Source organism: Eleutherodactylus coqui, chromosome 1 (genome assembly GCF_035609145.1).
Source record: "Eleutherodactylus coqui strain aEleCoq1 chromosome 1, aEleCoq1.hap1, whole genome shotgun sequence".
Classification (NCBI taxonomy): Eukaryota; Metazoa; Chordata; class Amphibia; order Anura; family Eleutherodactylidae; genus Eleutherodactylus; species Eleutherodactylus coqui.
Window position 1 is genome coordinate 204,007,054 of NC_089837.1, and position 15,493 is coordinate 204,022,546.

A 15,493-nucleotide genomic window follows, 5' to 3' on the forward strand; every position below is an offset into this window, starting at 1 on the left:
TTTTTAATTAAAGTATATTACAAAACTGTAAGATGTCTAAAAAATTAGATATGCTTTAAGACTCTTGACACTTTTGCTTGTGGTTTCTCAAAAAAATAGCACAGCGTGCAGTGCTATTTCTTTTTTCTGGCAAATTAGACATAACCCATTATAATCAATGGGTTCAGTCAGAAGATTCTGGAAAATCAAATTACCAGTTAGTGTAATTTACTTTTTTCCCCTTCACCTATTATGGCACCAAGTGAGAGAATAGAATAGGAATCACACTAGGATTGGACTAATGCCTGAATATAACCTTCCTTCCAAAGGACAGACTGGAGACAGAATTTAAGTCTAGGTGATAGTGTTTGAAGAAGACCAGGTCACTGCCTTAAAGAACTGGTTAGTGGATGCATCAGCCTGTTCAGCTCAAAAAGCTGCTATTGCTGCTAAAGCTAGTGGAATGAGCCTTTAGCCTTGCAGGAGGAGATTGGCCTGCTGAGGAATATGCAAGAAGGATTGCTAGCCTAATGCCAAGAAACTTTTTGTAGCTAGCTTTCCCTTATTTGGGCATTGAAAAATTACAAAAAGGGAACTACATTTCCTCCATGGAGCTGTAGCCTGAATATATTGTATCTGGCATGTAGGGAATGGAATTTTAGTTTTTCTGATTATTTCCAGTAGCACAAAAGGATGACAAAGTAATTTCTTGGCAGTGGTAAGATTTGGATTAAACTTTCAGTCAAAAGACTGGATCTGGTCTGATAATGACCCTATCTTCCAGAATTAATGTGAAGAGAGTATAGATAGGCAAGGTCAGCAGCTCAATTACTCTTCTAGTTGATGGTAATGCTGTCAAAAGGATAGTTTTTTAAGAGTTAGAGTTTTAACGAAGATTCAGTAGGTTCAAATGGAGGCTTCGTGAGGCAATTGAAGACTAAAGCCCAATGTCCATGGGCGGATTTGCTTTGTGAAAGATCCACAATGGAAGCGGCCTATAGGGAAGAATGGGCGTCCGCACCTGAATTAAAGGATGCAGATTTGTTTTGCAGATCTTTTGGTCCGGAAAACAAAGTGCAGCATGCTCCATTTCAGTACGGTTCCCGGACATTGAAGTCAATGGAAGCCATCCGATCTGCCGTCCGCAGAAAACAGGAGTTTAAAAAAAAAAGTACTGCCAATGTGTGCCAGCAATTCCGCACACATCCGCAGTACAGAAAAAAAAGACCCGGGCAGGTACGTGCGCTTGCCGGCTGCAGGCAGGGTCGGATTCCGCTGCGGGCTTCCGCATGCGGAGTCCGAGCCGCCCGTTGAAACATGATTTTTCACAGGGGCAATGAGGTCAAAAATATCAAGAATTTTTTCACAGAACAGATCCCTAAAATCTAACTTTTATTTATTCAATTTAAAATGGCCCAAAAAAATGACAAACTCATACATATATCAGTGTCACCACCACCTCAAACTCAGTCGCAGAAAGCGAATATACGAATCTATCCATTAACCTATATCTGTGTTACATCTATGCTAATGCATATGAGGGATTTATATACATCATTCCCCAACAGTGAAGTAAAAATCTAAATAACAAACATCTGGATAGTGGAATGACCCATATCCCTGTCTTGTTTCCCTATTAGATGTATGGAATAGGATTCTATTTACCATCTTTAGTCCTACACTAATAATATTGGTGTTGGGCACAGGCCGTAGGTGACTCGCGCCTTTCTGGAGTGGACTTCACTAATATAGGCTGGTACTCCCAGTTAATATCTGTTGGGAACTTATTACCAGTATCTATCCAGGGTGAGCGTTTACACCTTGGATTACTTTTAATTTTACAAGTGCTTAAACCATCTGTACGCTGGTGTGCCGGTCACATTGAATTTGACGTAGTAGTGAAACTGATATATGTATGCGTTTGTCATTCTTTTGAGCCATATGTATGCGTTTGTCATTCTTTTGAGCCATTTTTAAATGAAATAAATAAAAGTTAGATTTTAGGGATCTGTTCTGTGAAAAAAAGCCTGTGGACACGAGGCCTTAGTTAAAGAGGTATTGCTAGACCAAATTCTAAAATAGTCCTAAATCATCTCACAGTGCTATAGTAAATCTATCACCTTTCCTTTCCTTTTTCTGCTCTCCTCCTCATTGTGCTGGCCCACTGTCTTTTGTTGCTGGTTACATCGTTACTTCCTGTTCACAGTCCTCCTGTGCTTCTCTACTACATCTCCCATAATCCCCATGGCTGTATCTCTGCCTGTTCACTCTGTACTCTCCTCCCACATACTAAATCCCATCCACTAAACCCATCATCATCTAGCTCCTCTCATTGCTTCACAAAGCTAAATAAGAGGAGAGAGCCTGTATCACTGTCACCGGCTATAACTGCAACTGTAATCTACTTTCATATAAGAGAACAATCCGCGTGTGCAGGGAATCATCATATTGTGAAATACTGTGGCTGCAGTTTTATATTTATTGCAGACATGAAAACTAGGAGTCAATATGGACAAACAAATAGATACCGAATGACACAGGGGTCCCAAGAGCTGCCGACTGGCGTGCAAGAGGTCCCGGGTTTGAGTTCTAACACATTTACACTGAACGATAAATTGGCCTCTCTGATTACTGCAAATGGAAGTGGGCGGGCAGGAACAATCCCCGGCCCGCATTGTCTTCATTTACTAGCGATGATTGTTCTTGTGTAAAAGCACAGGGATGACGATTATCTCTAGGACAACCTGTGCAACATATTGTAAAAGCTGAATTAGTCCTTAGACTCCTCACATCCTCATCAGGGTCTCTCCCTATCCCCCCACAGAATATCTTTATAGAGTGGAGTATAGGTACACTTCTGCTTGAATTCTTTATCTCAAATAATTTACTAATAAGGCTCCAATCTAACAACTTGATATTGCTATTCTACTGATATAATCAGTTTTGCTATTCTGCTCCTAAGCTGTTTCTAGCGCTACCAATATACTATAATTATCCTGCTCTAGGTGTTTCAACAATTTCCCATAATAAACTATCAGGAGCATATATTGGAGAGAGAGTAGATAGAAAGAATAACAAATATACACAAGAAAAATAAAAAAATAAAAGGAATTTTAAAAATTGCCACATTTAATTTTTATCTTAATATATTGCTATTAGAGATGAGCGAGCACCAAAATGCTCGGGTGCTCGTTACTCCAGACGAAATTTTCGCGATGCTCGAGGGTTCATTTCGAGTAACGAACCCCATTGAAGTCAATGGGCGACTCGAGCATTTTTGTATTTCGCCAATGCTCGCTAAGGTTTCCATTTGTGAAAATTGGGGCAATTCAAGAAAGTGATGGGAACGACACAGCAACGGATAGGGCAGGTGAGGGGCTACATGTTGGGCTGCATCTCAAGTTCCCAGGTCCCACTATTAGGCCACAATAGCGGCAAGAGTGGGCCCCCCCCCCCTTCCAACAATTTTTACTTCTGAAAAACCCTCATTAGCAATGCATACCTTAGCTAAGCACCACACTACCTCCAACAAAGCACAATCACTGCCTGCATGACACTCCGCTGCCACTTCTCCTGGGTTACATGCTGCCCAACCCCCCCCCCTTTGCGCATGACCCAGTATCCACAGCGCACACCAAAGTGTCCCTGCGCAGCCTTCAGCTGCCCTCATGCCACACCACCCTCATGTCTATTTATAAGTGCGTCTGCCATGAGGAGGAACCGCAGGCACACACTGCAGAGGGTTGGCACGGCTAGGCAGCGACCCTCTTTAAAAGGGGCTGGGCGATAGCCCACAATGCTGTACAGAAGCAATGAGAAATCCAATCCTGTGCCACCTCCATCAGGAGCTGCACACGTGGGCATAGCAATGGGGAACCTATGTGCCACACACTATTCATTCTGTCAAGGTGTCTGCATGCCCCAGTCAGACCGGGGTTTTTTTTTAAATAGTCACAGGCAGGTACAACTCTGCAATGGGAATTCCGTGTGCACCCACAGCATGGGTGGCTCCCTGGAACCCACCGGCTGTACATAAATGTATCCCATTGCAGTGTCCTGGACAGCAGAGCTAACGTCAGATTAAATGCAGGTGGGCTTCGGCCCAGACTGCATGCCCCAGTCACACTGGGGTTTTTTATAAGTAGACACAGGCAGGTACAACTCCCTATTGTGAAGTCCGTGTGGACCGACAGCATGGGTGGCTCCCTGGAACCCACCGGCGGTACATAAATATATCCCATTGCAGTGCCCAGCACAGCAAAGCTAATGTCAGGTTTAATGCAGGTGGGCTTCGGCCCACACTGCATGCCCCAGTCAGACTGGGGTTCTTTAGAAGTGGACACATGCAGTTACAACTCCGTGTGGACCGACAGCATGGGTGGGTCCCAGGAAGCCACCGGCGGTACATAAATATATCCCATTGCAGTGCCCAGCACAGCTGAGGTAATGTCAGGTTTAATGCAGGTGGGCTTCGGCCCACACTGCATGCCCCAGTCAGACTGGGGCTCTTTAGAAGTGGACACATGGAGTTACAACTCCGTGTGGACCGACAGCATGGGTGGGTCCCAGGAAGCCACCGGCGGTACATAAATAAATCCCATTGCAGTGCCCTGGACAGCAAAGCTAACGTCAGGTTTAATGCAGGTGGGCTTCGGCCCACACTGCATGCCCCAGTCAGACTGGGATTCTTTAGAAGTGGACACATGCAGTTACGACTCCGTGTGGACCGACAGCATGGGAGGGTCCCAGGAAGCCACCGGCGGTACATAAATATATCCCATTGCAGTGCCCTGGACAGCAAAGCTAACGTCAGGTTTAATGCAGGTGGGCTTCGGCCCACACTGCATGCCCCAGTCAGACTGGGGTTCTTTAGAAGAGGACACATGCAGTTACAACTCCGTGTGGACCGACAGCATGGGTGGCTCCCTGGAACCCACCGGCGGTACATAAATATATCCCATTGCAGTGCCCAGCACAGCTGAGGTAATGTCAGGTTTAATGCAGGTGGGCTAAAAATTACTAGGATTACACTGTAGGCGAGGGCACAAAAAAATTGGTGTACCAACAGTACTAATGTACCTGAGAAAAATTGCCCATGCCCAACCAAGAGGGCAGGTGAAACCCATTAATCGCTTTGGTTAATGTGGCTTAATTTGTAACTAGGCCTGGAGGCAGCCCAGTAAAAATAAAAATTGGTTCATGTGCAAGTTTCAACGCTTTAATGAGCATTGAAACGTTTAAACATTGTTTACAAGAGTTATATGACTGAGCCTTGTGGGCCTAAGAAAAATTGCCCGTTCGGCGTGATTACGTGAGGTTTCAGGAGGAGGAGGATGAATATAATACACAGATTGATGAAGCTAAAAGGTCCCCGTTTTTGATGGTGATAGAGAACGATGCTTCCATCCGCGGGTGCAGCCTACGTATTGTTTAGGTATCGCTGCTGTCCGCTGGTGGAGAAGAGAAGTCTGGGGAAATCCAGGCTTTGTTCATCTTTATGAGTGTAAGCCTGTCGGCACTGTCGGTTAACAGGCGTGTACGCTTATCCGTGATGATTCCTCCAGCCGCACTAAACACCCTCTCTGACAAGACGCTAGCCGCAGGACAAGCAAGCACCTCCAGGGCATAGAGCGCGAGTTCAGGCCACGTGTCCAGCTTCGACACCCAGTAGTTGTAGGGGGCAGAGGCGTCACGGAGGACGGTCGTGCGATTGGCTACGTACTCCCTCACCATCTTTTTACAGTGCTCCCGCCGACTCAGCCTTGACTGGGGAGCGGTGACACAGTCTTGCTGGGGAGCCAGAAAGCTGTCAAAGGCCTTAGAGAGTGTTTCCCTGCCTGTGCTGTACATGCTGCCTGATCTTCGCGCCTCCCCTGCTACCTGGCCCTCAGAACTGCACCTTCTGCCACTAGCGCTGTCGGATGGGAATTTTACCATCAACTTGTCCGCCAGGGTCCTGTGGTATAGCATCACTCTCGAACCCCTTTCCTCTTCGGGTATGAGAGTGGAAAGGTTCTCCTTATACCGTGGGTCAAGCAGTGTGTACACCCAGTAATCCGTAGTGGCCAGAATGCGTGTAACGCGAGGGTCACGAGAAAAGCATCCTAATATGAAGTCAGCCATGTGTGCCAGGGTACCTGTACGCAACACATGGCTGTCCTCACTAGGAAGATCACTTTCAGGATCCTCCTCCTCCTCCGGCCATACACGCTGAAAGGATGACAGGCAAGCAGCATGGGTACCCTCAGCAGTGGGCCAAGCTGTCTCTTACCCCTCCTCCTCATCCTCCTCATGCTCCTCCTCCTCCTCCTCAACGCGCTGAGATATAGACATGAGGGTGCTCTGACTATCCAGCGACATACTGTCTTCCCCCGCCTCCGTTTCCGAGCGCAAAGCGTCTGCCTATATGCTTTGCAGGGAACTTCTCAAGAGGCATAGCAGAGGAATGGTGACGCTAAAGATTGCAGCATCCCTGCTTACCATCTGGGTAGACTCCTCAAAGTTTCCAAGGACCTGGCAGATGTCTGCCAACCAGGCCCACTCTTCTGTAAAGAATTGAGGAGGCTGACTCCCACTACGCCGCCCATGTTGGAGTTGGTATTCCACTATAGCTCTACGCTGCTCATAGAGTCTGGTCAACATATGGAGCGTAGAGTTCCACCGTGTGGGCACGTCGCACAGCAGTAGGTGCACTGGCAGATTAAACCGATGTTGCAGGGTCCGCAGGGTGGCAGCGTCCGTGTGGGACTTGCGGAAATGTGCGCTGAGCCGGCGCACCTTTCCGAGCAGGTCTGACAAGCGTGGGTAGCTTTTCAGAAAGCGCTGAACCACCAAATTAAAGACGTGGGCCAGGCATGGCACGTGCGTGAGGCTGCCGAGATGCAGAGCCGCCACCAGGTTACGGCCGTTGTCACACACGACCATGCCCGGTTGGAGGCTCAGCGGCGAAAGCCAGCGGTCGGTCTGCTCTGTCAGACCCTGCAGCAGTTCGTGGGCCGTGGGCCGTGTGCCTCTTCTCTCCTAAGCTGAGTAGTTTCAGCACGGCCTGCTGGCACTTGCCCACCGCTGTGCTGCCACGACGCGCGACACCCACTGCTGGCGACGTGCTGCTGCTGACACATCTTGATTGCGAGACAGAGGTTGCGTAGGAGGAGGAGGAGGGTGGGTTAGTGGAGGAAGCATACACCGCCACAAATACCAGCACCGAGCTGGGGCCCGCAATTCTGGGGGTGGGTAGGACGTGAGCGGTCCCAGGCTCTGACTCGGTCCCAGCCTCCACTAAATTCACCCAATGTGCCATCAGGGAGATATAGTGGCCCTGCCCACCTGTGCTTGTCCACGTGTCCGTTGTTAAGTGGACCTTGGCAGTAACCGCGTTGGTTAGGCCGCGTACAATGTTGCGGGAGACGTGGTCGTGCAAGGCTGGGACGGCACATCGGGAAAAGTAGTGGCGACTGGGAACCGAGTAGCGCGGGGCCGCCGCCGCCATCATGCTTTTGAAAGCCTCCGTTTACACAAGCCTATACGGCAGCATCTCCAGGCTGATCAATTTGGCTATGTGCACGATTAACGCTTGAGCGTGCGGGTGCGTGGCGGCGTACTTGCGCTGGCGCTCAAACACTTGCGCTAGCGACGGCTGGACGGTGCGCTGAGAGACATTGGTGGATGGGGCCGAGGACAGCGGAGGTGAGGGTGTGGGTGCAGGCCAGGAGACGGTAGTGCCTGTGTCCTGAGAGGGGGGTTGGATCTCAGTGGCAGGTTGGGGCACAGGGGGAGAGGCAATGGTGCAAACCGGAGGCGGTGAACGGCCTTCGTCCCACCTTGTGGGGTGCTTGGCCATCATAAGCCTGCGCATGCTGGGGGTGGTGGCTCCCCGGCTGATCTTGGCGCGACAAAGGTTGCACACCACTGTTCGTCGGTCATCTGCACTCTCAGTGAAAAACTGCCACACCTTTGAGCATCTCGGCCTCTGCAGGGTGGCATGGCGCGAGGGGGCGCTTTGGGAAACAGTTGGTGGATTATTCGGTCTGGCCCTGCCTCTACCCCTGGCCACCGCACTGCCTCTTCCAACCTGCCCTGCTGCTGCACTTGCCTCCCCCTCTGAAGACCTGTCCTCAGTAGGCTTAGCAAACCAGGTGGGGTCAGTCACATCATCGTCCTGCTGCTCTTCCTCCGAATCCTGTGCTCTCCTCCCTCGGACTTACTGCAATTACTACTACCTGAGTGATAGAGAACTGTGTCTCATCGTCATCGTCCTCCTCACCCACTGAAAGCTCTTGAGACAGTTGCCGGAAGTCCCCAGCCTCATCCCCCGGACCCCGGGAACTTTCCAAAGGTTGGGCATCGGTGAGGACAAACTCCTCCGGTGGGAGAGGAACCATTGCTGCCCATTCTGGGCAGGGGCCCGAGAACAGTTCCTGGGAGTCTGCCTGCTCCTCAGAATGTGTCATTGTAATGGAGTGAGGAGGCTGGGAGGAAGGAGGAGCAGCAGCCAGAGGATTCAGAGTTGCAGCAGTGGACAGCATAGAACTCTGGGTGGTCGATAGATTGCTGGATGCACTTTCTGCCATCCACGACAGGACCTGCTCACACTGCTCATTTTCTAATAAAGGTCTACCGCGTGGACCCATTAATTGTGAGATTAATCTGGGGACGCCAGAAACGTGCCTCTCCTAATCTCGCAGCAGTCGGCTGCGATACACCTGGACCAGGAGCTCGGCCTGTGCCCACACCCTGACTTGGGCTTCCGCGTCCTCGCCCGCGTCCACGTCCTCTAGGCCTACCCCTACCCCTCAGCATGGTGTATTACGAGTAGAGCAGAAACAGAACGCTGTAATTAAATGTGCCGCTTATTGGCCTGTGGTTGGAGGCTGACTTCGCTTACGGAACGCACAGCAGAGCCAGGAAAGAATTTTGCGCAAGCCTGTAGTGAGACGTAGGTGCGTATGACTGAGCTAGTGGAATTCACAGCGCTCAAGCAGTCAAGTGGCCAAACGCCACTAGTAGGCCTTAAGTGTTTTGCTTCTATTTTTTGAAAGGCTGAGCTGAGACAGCAGATACTGTAGGCAGCGTATAAATGTATACTGTTTCACTGTGGACGGGATGACGGCGGTGATGTCACGGGCAACGCAGAGCCAGGAAAGAATTTAGCGCACGCCTGTAGTGAGACGTAGGTGCGTATGACTGAGCTATTGGAATTCACAGCGCTCAAGCAGTCAAGTGGCCAAATGCCACTAGTAGGCCTTAAGTGTTTTGCTTCTATTTTTTGAAAGGCTGAGCTGAGACAGCAGACAGATACTGTAGGCAGCGTATATATGTATACTATTTCACTGTGGACGGGATGACGGCGGTGATGTCACGGGCAACGCAGAGCCAGGAAACAGTTTTGCGCAAGCCTGCTGTAACACTTAGCTGCGTATTAATTAGGACTACTACCCCCAGCAGACACGCAGTACACTGAGGACGGTCACAGGCAGCCCAAATATAATTTTTTTTCCCAAATTTGTTTGAAAAAGCCCACTGCCTATATAGACAGTATATCTCTTTCACCTTTCCCACTGTCCCTATACTATGTACAATGACTGCAGACTCAGGACGCAATGCTCTGCACGCCCGATATACAAAAAAAAATGTGCAACACTGCTAAAAGCAGCCTCAACAGTACTGCACACGGTCAGATGTGGCCCTAAGAAGGACAGTTGGGGTTCTTCAAGCCTAAAATAACACCTAACGCTCTCCCTATAGCAGCAGCAGCATCAGTAGCACTTTCCCTGATCTATGTCAGAATGCATCTGTGGCGAGCCGCGGGCGGGGCAGATTTAAATACTCCAGTGACACCTGATCTCCCCAGCCACTCACTGCAGGGGGGTGGTATAGGGCTGGAACATCACAGGAGGAAGTTGTAATGCCTTCCCTGTCTTTCTATTGGCCAGAAAAGCGCGCTAATGTCTCAGAGACGAAAGTGAAAGTAACTCGAACATCGCGTGGTGCTCGCCTCGAGTAACGAGCATCTCGAACACGCTAATACTCGAACGAGTATCAAGCTCGGACGAGTACGTTCGCTCATCTCTAATTGCTATCATCTATTCTGTGCGTGCACATATTTTATCATTCCATTTTACCTTCATCATTTTATTTATTTTTCTCCTCATCTGTACTTGGGAACCATGCATCTCCAAGTGCCAAATCTCATGAAATTCACCAAATAATAACTCTGAGATCCCTTCTATAATGCTTGCACTTTTTGGATTGAATTAGTGAAACTTCTGCTCGCTGGCACTCACGCTTGTTCCATGACGTCACTTCTGGCAATTTATTTTACCTGCCAAAAGCTCATTTGATGGCCACATTACCTCCACTCTATATATGTGGCATATGGATATTTCAGTTACTGCTTGATAAAACGGGTGGGGGGGTGGGCAGCCCTAACCCCCAAAACCACATTGCGGAATCTGCCCTTGTTTTTATACATCCACTTTTTATATTTGTGTTATTTTAATTTATTTTATTTTATCATATTTTTTATTGGTTTAATCTCCAATAAACACGTTGTCAAGATTCTACTGCTTCTATTGTCGGTTCCGGTTACTTCAAACCACGTAATTTGGTACTGTCTTTTCATACATTGAGAGTTGACAGCATTCTCTAACCAGCTGCAGTTGTTACCTGACTTCTGCTGGATGTACATACTAAGATAGTCACCAGGGTCCCTCAGCTGTTTCCTAGGGTGGGGGCACATAAAGAGAGGAAAGAATTGCCCCTTTTGTAATTTTATAGTAGGGACATACCCTATTTTGGCCGAAAGGACACAACACTTTTCAGAAAGCCAAAACTTTTATTTTTTAGTTGCTATGGCTAGATGAGGCCTTGTTTTTTTGCGTGGCTATGTTTACTACTACCATTTTTAGGTACATATAATGTATTGTGAAACTTTTATACATTTGTTCTTTTGAGGGCAGGGAGAGAAAACACGAATTCTGTGACTTTTTTTTTTTTTAAACAGCGGAAGGCCGGCTGCACACGGGCATATTTGCATTGCAGAGTCCGAGGCGGGCGTCTGCTTCCGGGCTCTGCAGCAAATACAGTCAATAGCATATGGAAAAGCACTTTTTCCTGCACATGAGCAGAAATCAACTACGATTTTCCACTCACGGAGGAAAAAAAACAGCATGCTAAGTTTCATGTGGTGTCTGCATAAAATGCCTTAATCATTCAACATAAATTAGCAACCTGATTTTTCTTCTGCAGTGTGGTAAGATTACAATGGTACCAACATTATTTTTTTTAGGTTTTTCCAGTTTTGCACAATAAAACACCCTCTATTTTGGATGTTTTTTTTCTTTTACATTGCTGCATTCAAAGTTCCATAGCTTTATTTTTTTCATACTCAGAGCTCTGCGAGGGCTTGTTTTTGCATGACGACCTGCAGATTTTATTGGTACCATTTTGTTTGATCACTTTTATTGTGTTTTTTTTTTGGGAGGCAAAACGAATAAAATAAGAAGCCCCCATACAGCTACGTCGATGGATAAATAAAAGAGTTATGATTTTTTTTAAAGAGTGGGGGGGGGGGGGGGGGGGAAATAAAAATGGAAAAACGAAAAAAGCTTGGTCCGTAAGAGATTACAGGAGCTCTTAATTTCAGACAATGCATATCAGAAGAGTCCCCCTCTTTATTTAAAGAGAGCTCTGTCTTTAATACATGTGTGACAATCTCTTCTTTTAACGACAGACAACTTGTCTTTACATAATGCACACTCATTCTTGCTGTAGCAAAACCTAAGCGACACCACCACCCATAAACGATCAGGGTCATAGACCTATATATACTCTCGTACTTAACCGAAACCACAAGTGGGAGGAGCTGGATCATGATTTTCAGACATCTCATCTAGGTCTTCTATCCTAGCGGTGACTAACTGAACAGTCAAGGCCGTCCAACACTGAACTAACTCTGTGTGCCGAAATCCATAGGCTAACTGTCAAACCGCAGAAATGTTTGTAAAGGGGAGGGCAATGGGCAAATTTTTGTGTATTGGACGCAGCTATGCCCTTCACAATCCGGTCTTTTCTTCCAGCCACATCACCAGAAATCCACCAGTAGTGATGTGGCCAGTGGGAGCTTAAGGTGGAAGTACCTCTCCTTCTGGTCACACTCCATGCACCTTTCTGTTTTTAGGGTCAGAAGTAACATCCGCATCACTTCCGGAATACTGCCTGCCATTGAACCAGTCCGTGCATTGTTTTACTGCCTCTGATCCCAGAGCGTGGAGGAGCTCTCTGGAAGATCCCTCATAATCATTATCGGCACTGCAAAGTCTCTGGGAACCTTTTTGTGGATAAACCGCTACCTGGCAACAGCCCGGCAAGAGAAAATTAAGATGATCTACTTTTCACCCTGGTGGGTCAAGGAGTGCAGGTCTCCCTCAAAGAACAGGAAACCACTGATGTGATGGAGAGGCTCCATCTTTTTTCACTTAGCAGGTTTCCCATCCTTGAGGGAGGATTCTCTAACATGGTTTTGTCATAAGTGAAGGCAAAAACTTGATTACGTGTAACTAAGGATTAGGAATTTGTCTAGTCGCCCACAGTGTTCTGCAATGTCATAACATGAAATTATTTTCTAACTTGTGTTTACCAGCAATACATTGACTAAAATTTATATAGCATCATGATAGAAAGCAATAAAATGTTCAGAGAATGAGTTTACACAGCTCATTGCCTAGTATCTCGTTGCCCTAATTAGAAAAAATATGGACAAAGGTCATATTTCTATTTGAGGCACCAGAGACTCTTTTTCAACACTTGTGTCCTTTCTACCAGGTACGAGTTAGATACTAGGCGTAACACAGCTATCTCCTTGTGCGCCCATCTTTGGTCAAGCGATCAGCTTTCCAGAATGAAAGTTGCATGGCAGTAGCAATCAGAGTTCCTGATCGATCAGCCAATCCAGTGGTCTAGCTGTTTGGCCAATGTGAAGTCTGGGTTAGTGAACCACACAGAGGAAGGTTAGTGTGGCTGACAGAAGTCAAGATGCCTAAAGTAGCTAATCACAGAGCAGCTTACATTTTCAAAAGCACAATTCAAAATGAAAGCTGCACTGTGATTGGTTGCTGTGAGCAAGAAAGATAGTTCTTAATGAAAGCAGTTATAAATCTGCCCATTAACTGTAGAACACAGAACACTGTCAGAATACTAGTCATGCAGATTGGAAGTCGAAAGAAAGGTGCAGATTACACAGCCGGAAGGGTACGAGCTACAAAACCAGATTCCTCACTGTAGAGGCGAGACACACTTTGATCGGTTTCTCAAAAAAAAAAAAAAAAAAAAGTGTGCTTCTTTAACCCCATAGTGACCAAGCCTATTTTTGTTTTTTTTCCTCCCCTTTAAAAAACAAAAAACAAAACAAAAACCAAAACAAAAACCAAAACAAAAACCAAAACAAAAACCAAAACAAAAACCAAAACAAAAACCAAAACAAAAACATACGTAACTCCCTTATTTATCCATCAACGTAGCTGTATGAGAGCTTCTGTTTTGTGGGAAGAGTACTAATGGGTTAAGATGGCAATGCACCTTTAGGCTTCTCTCACACGAGCGCATATTGGCCGGCCATGAAAATATACGCTACGTTGGGGGCGAAAAAAACTAGTGAACGGGCGCACAAATCAAATGTTTGTGCGCCCGTTCATATGGCCTGGTGAGGCCGGCGCAAATGCGCCGACCTCACCAGGCCATCTCCCATTTCCCCTCCCATTCCCCATGCAGGCTCACCCCTCTTCCTTCCCGTTCGTTCTGTACAATGGTAGGGGGCGGGGTGGAGCTAAACACCGGTCCGCCCGCCTTCTCCCATTGATGGCTATGGACAAGGGGCGGGGAGAGGGTATGTGCTTAGCTCCGCCCATGTCCTGCCCCTTGCCCATAGCCATCATTAGGAGGCGGGGCAGATCAGGGCTTAGCTCCACCCCCTCATTGCACAGAACGAGCAGGGAGAAAGGTGAGCCTGCACGGGGAAGGGGAGGAGAACAGAGGGAGGGAGTTTAGCAGCCACGCTGCTAAACTCCCTCCTACCTACTGCCATGGGCTCCCATAGAAGCCCATGCAGCGGCCGACGTATTCCAGTCCAAAACATAGTTCCAGGATGTTTTGGGTCCGACGTAAAGATGCCCGGTACTAGATTGGCTGGCCGGGCGTTTTTACATCTCACAAATATGTCCATCTGATCTGATGCATTGGAATTCAATGCATCAGATCAAATCGAAAAAACGGCCGGCCGATACGCGCTCGTGGGAAAGAAGCCTCAGGCAGAAGTCAGACGAGCGGCGTTTACACGCTGCTGCATGGAGCAGTCTGTTCGCACATAACCTGTCGTCATGTAATGCTGGATTAGGCCTTAGTCAGACGGGCGTTTTTTCGCGCGATTTGCAGATCGCATGTCGGATGCGCATGCGCAAATCGCGTGACCGGGGGCGAAAAATCGCGGGAAAAATCTGCACCTAGCCACGTTAATCGTCCCAGCAAAACGCCCGTCTGACCGGAGTAAAATCGCCATGCGCATCAAAATGCGCATGAAACTTAGGTCTGACTAAGGCCTTACTGTAAAAGAATGATACTTTAATCATTTAAAATGTATTGATCTACTTTCTTGTTTTGCTTTTTTTAAGTATATATCCAAGTCTGTAGTACTAAATAACAAATCTATAGGGAAGCCTTTCCATGAACATGATACACTTTTTTGCAGGTACAACTCATGAGAGCTAAAATAGCTTGCTTTGTCCTCGTCACACTGCTAATGAAACTCAAGTTGCACAATTTTTTCTGAGTGTAAACTGCGCAATTTATGCAAAAAAAAAAAAACACAACAAAACAAAACCTGTTAGTTATGTAAATGCAGTGTAATCAGGGGCTTGCACAATCCTTCTGAAATCTTTCCGTGCACAGCTATTCAGCTTAGAAGTCACAAGACATAATACCATACAACCCTGTTGAAAGGAACATTTTATTTGTGGACTTTCAGCCACTATGGCAGAGCTGATTGAAGAACATACAGATCTTCTCATCCCGCTCGAGCCTGAACTGGTGACTGTACAAAGTGGCGCCACACTGTGTCTAGGAGAGGATGCGCCATATATTTGGAATACAACTACAAAAAAAAACAAAAAAAAAAAACACTTTATGCTTCCATTCCACATCAGAGGGCATATGGAAGGTCTCATGCACCTTTGTGGCAGTCATATTATGGCTCCATGCAAAAAGAGCTGAAATTGTAATAGGACTATGTGCATGAGCTCTAACCTTCTGAGCCATGGAAAGTGTTTGTACCCCAGTATTCCAAGGACAAATCCCATATAAGAAAAAAGTGCTCAACGACAGTTACTGGGGAAAATACTCACCTAGATGGACTGGTGTAGTTACCATTTTCTGTAATGACACAAAAAAAAAAAAAAGTTTCCTCATTCCCTTTAATGTCCCCCATGAACTCATTCAAGATAAGCAGGAACAAAATACTATTAGA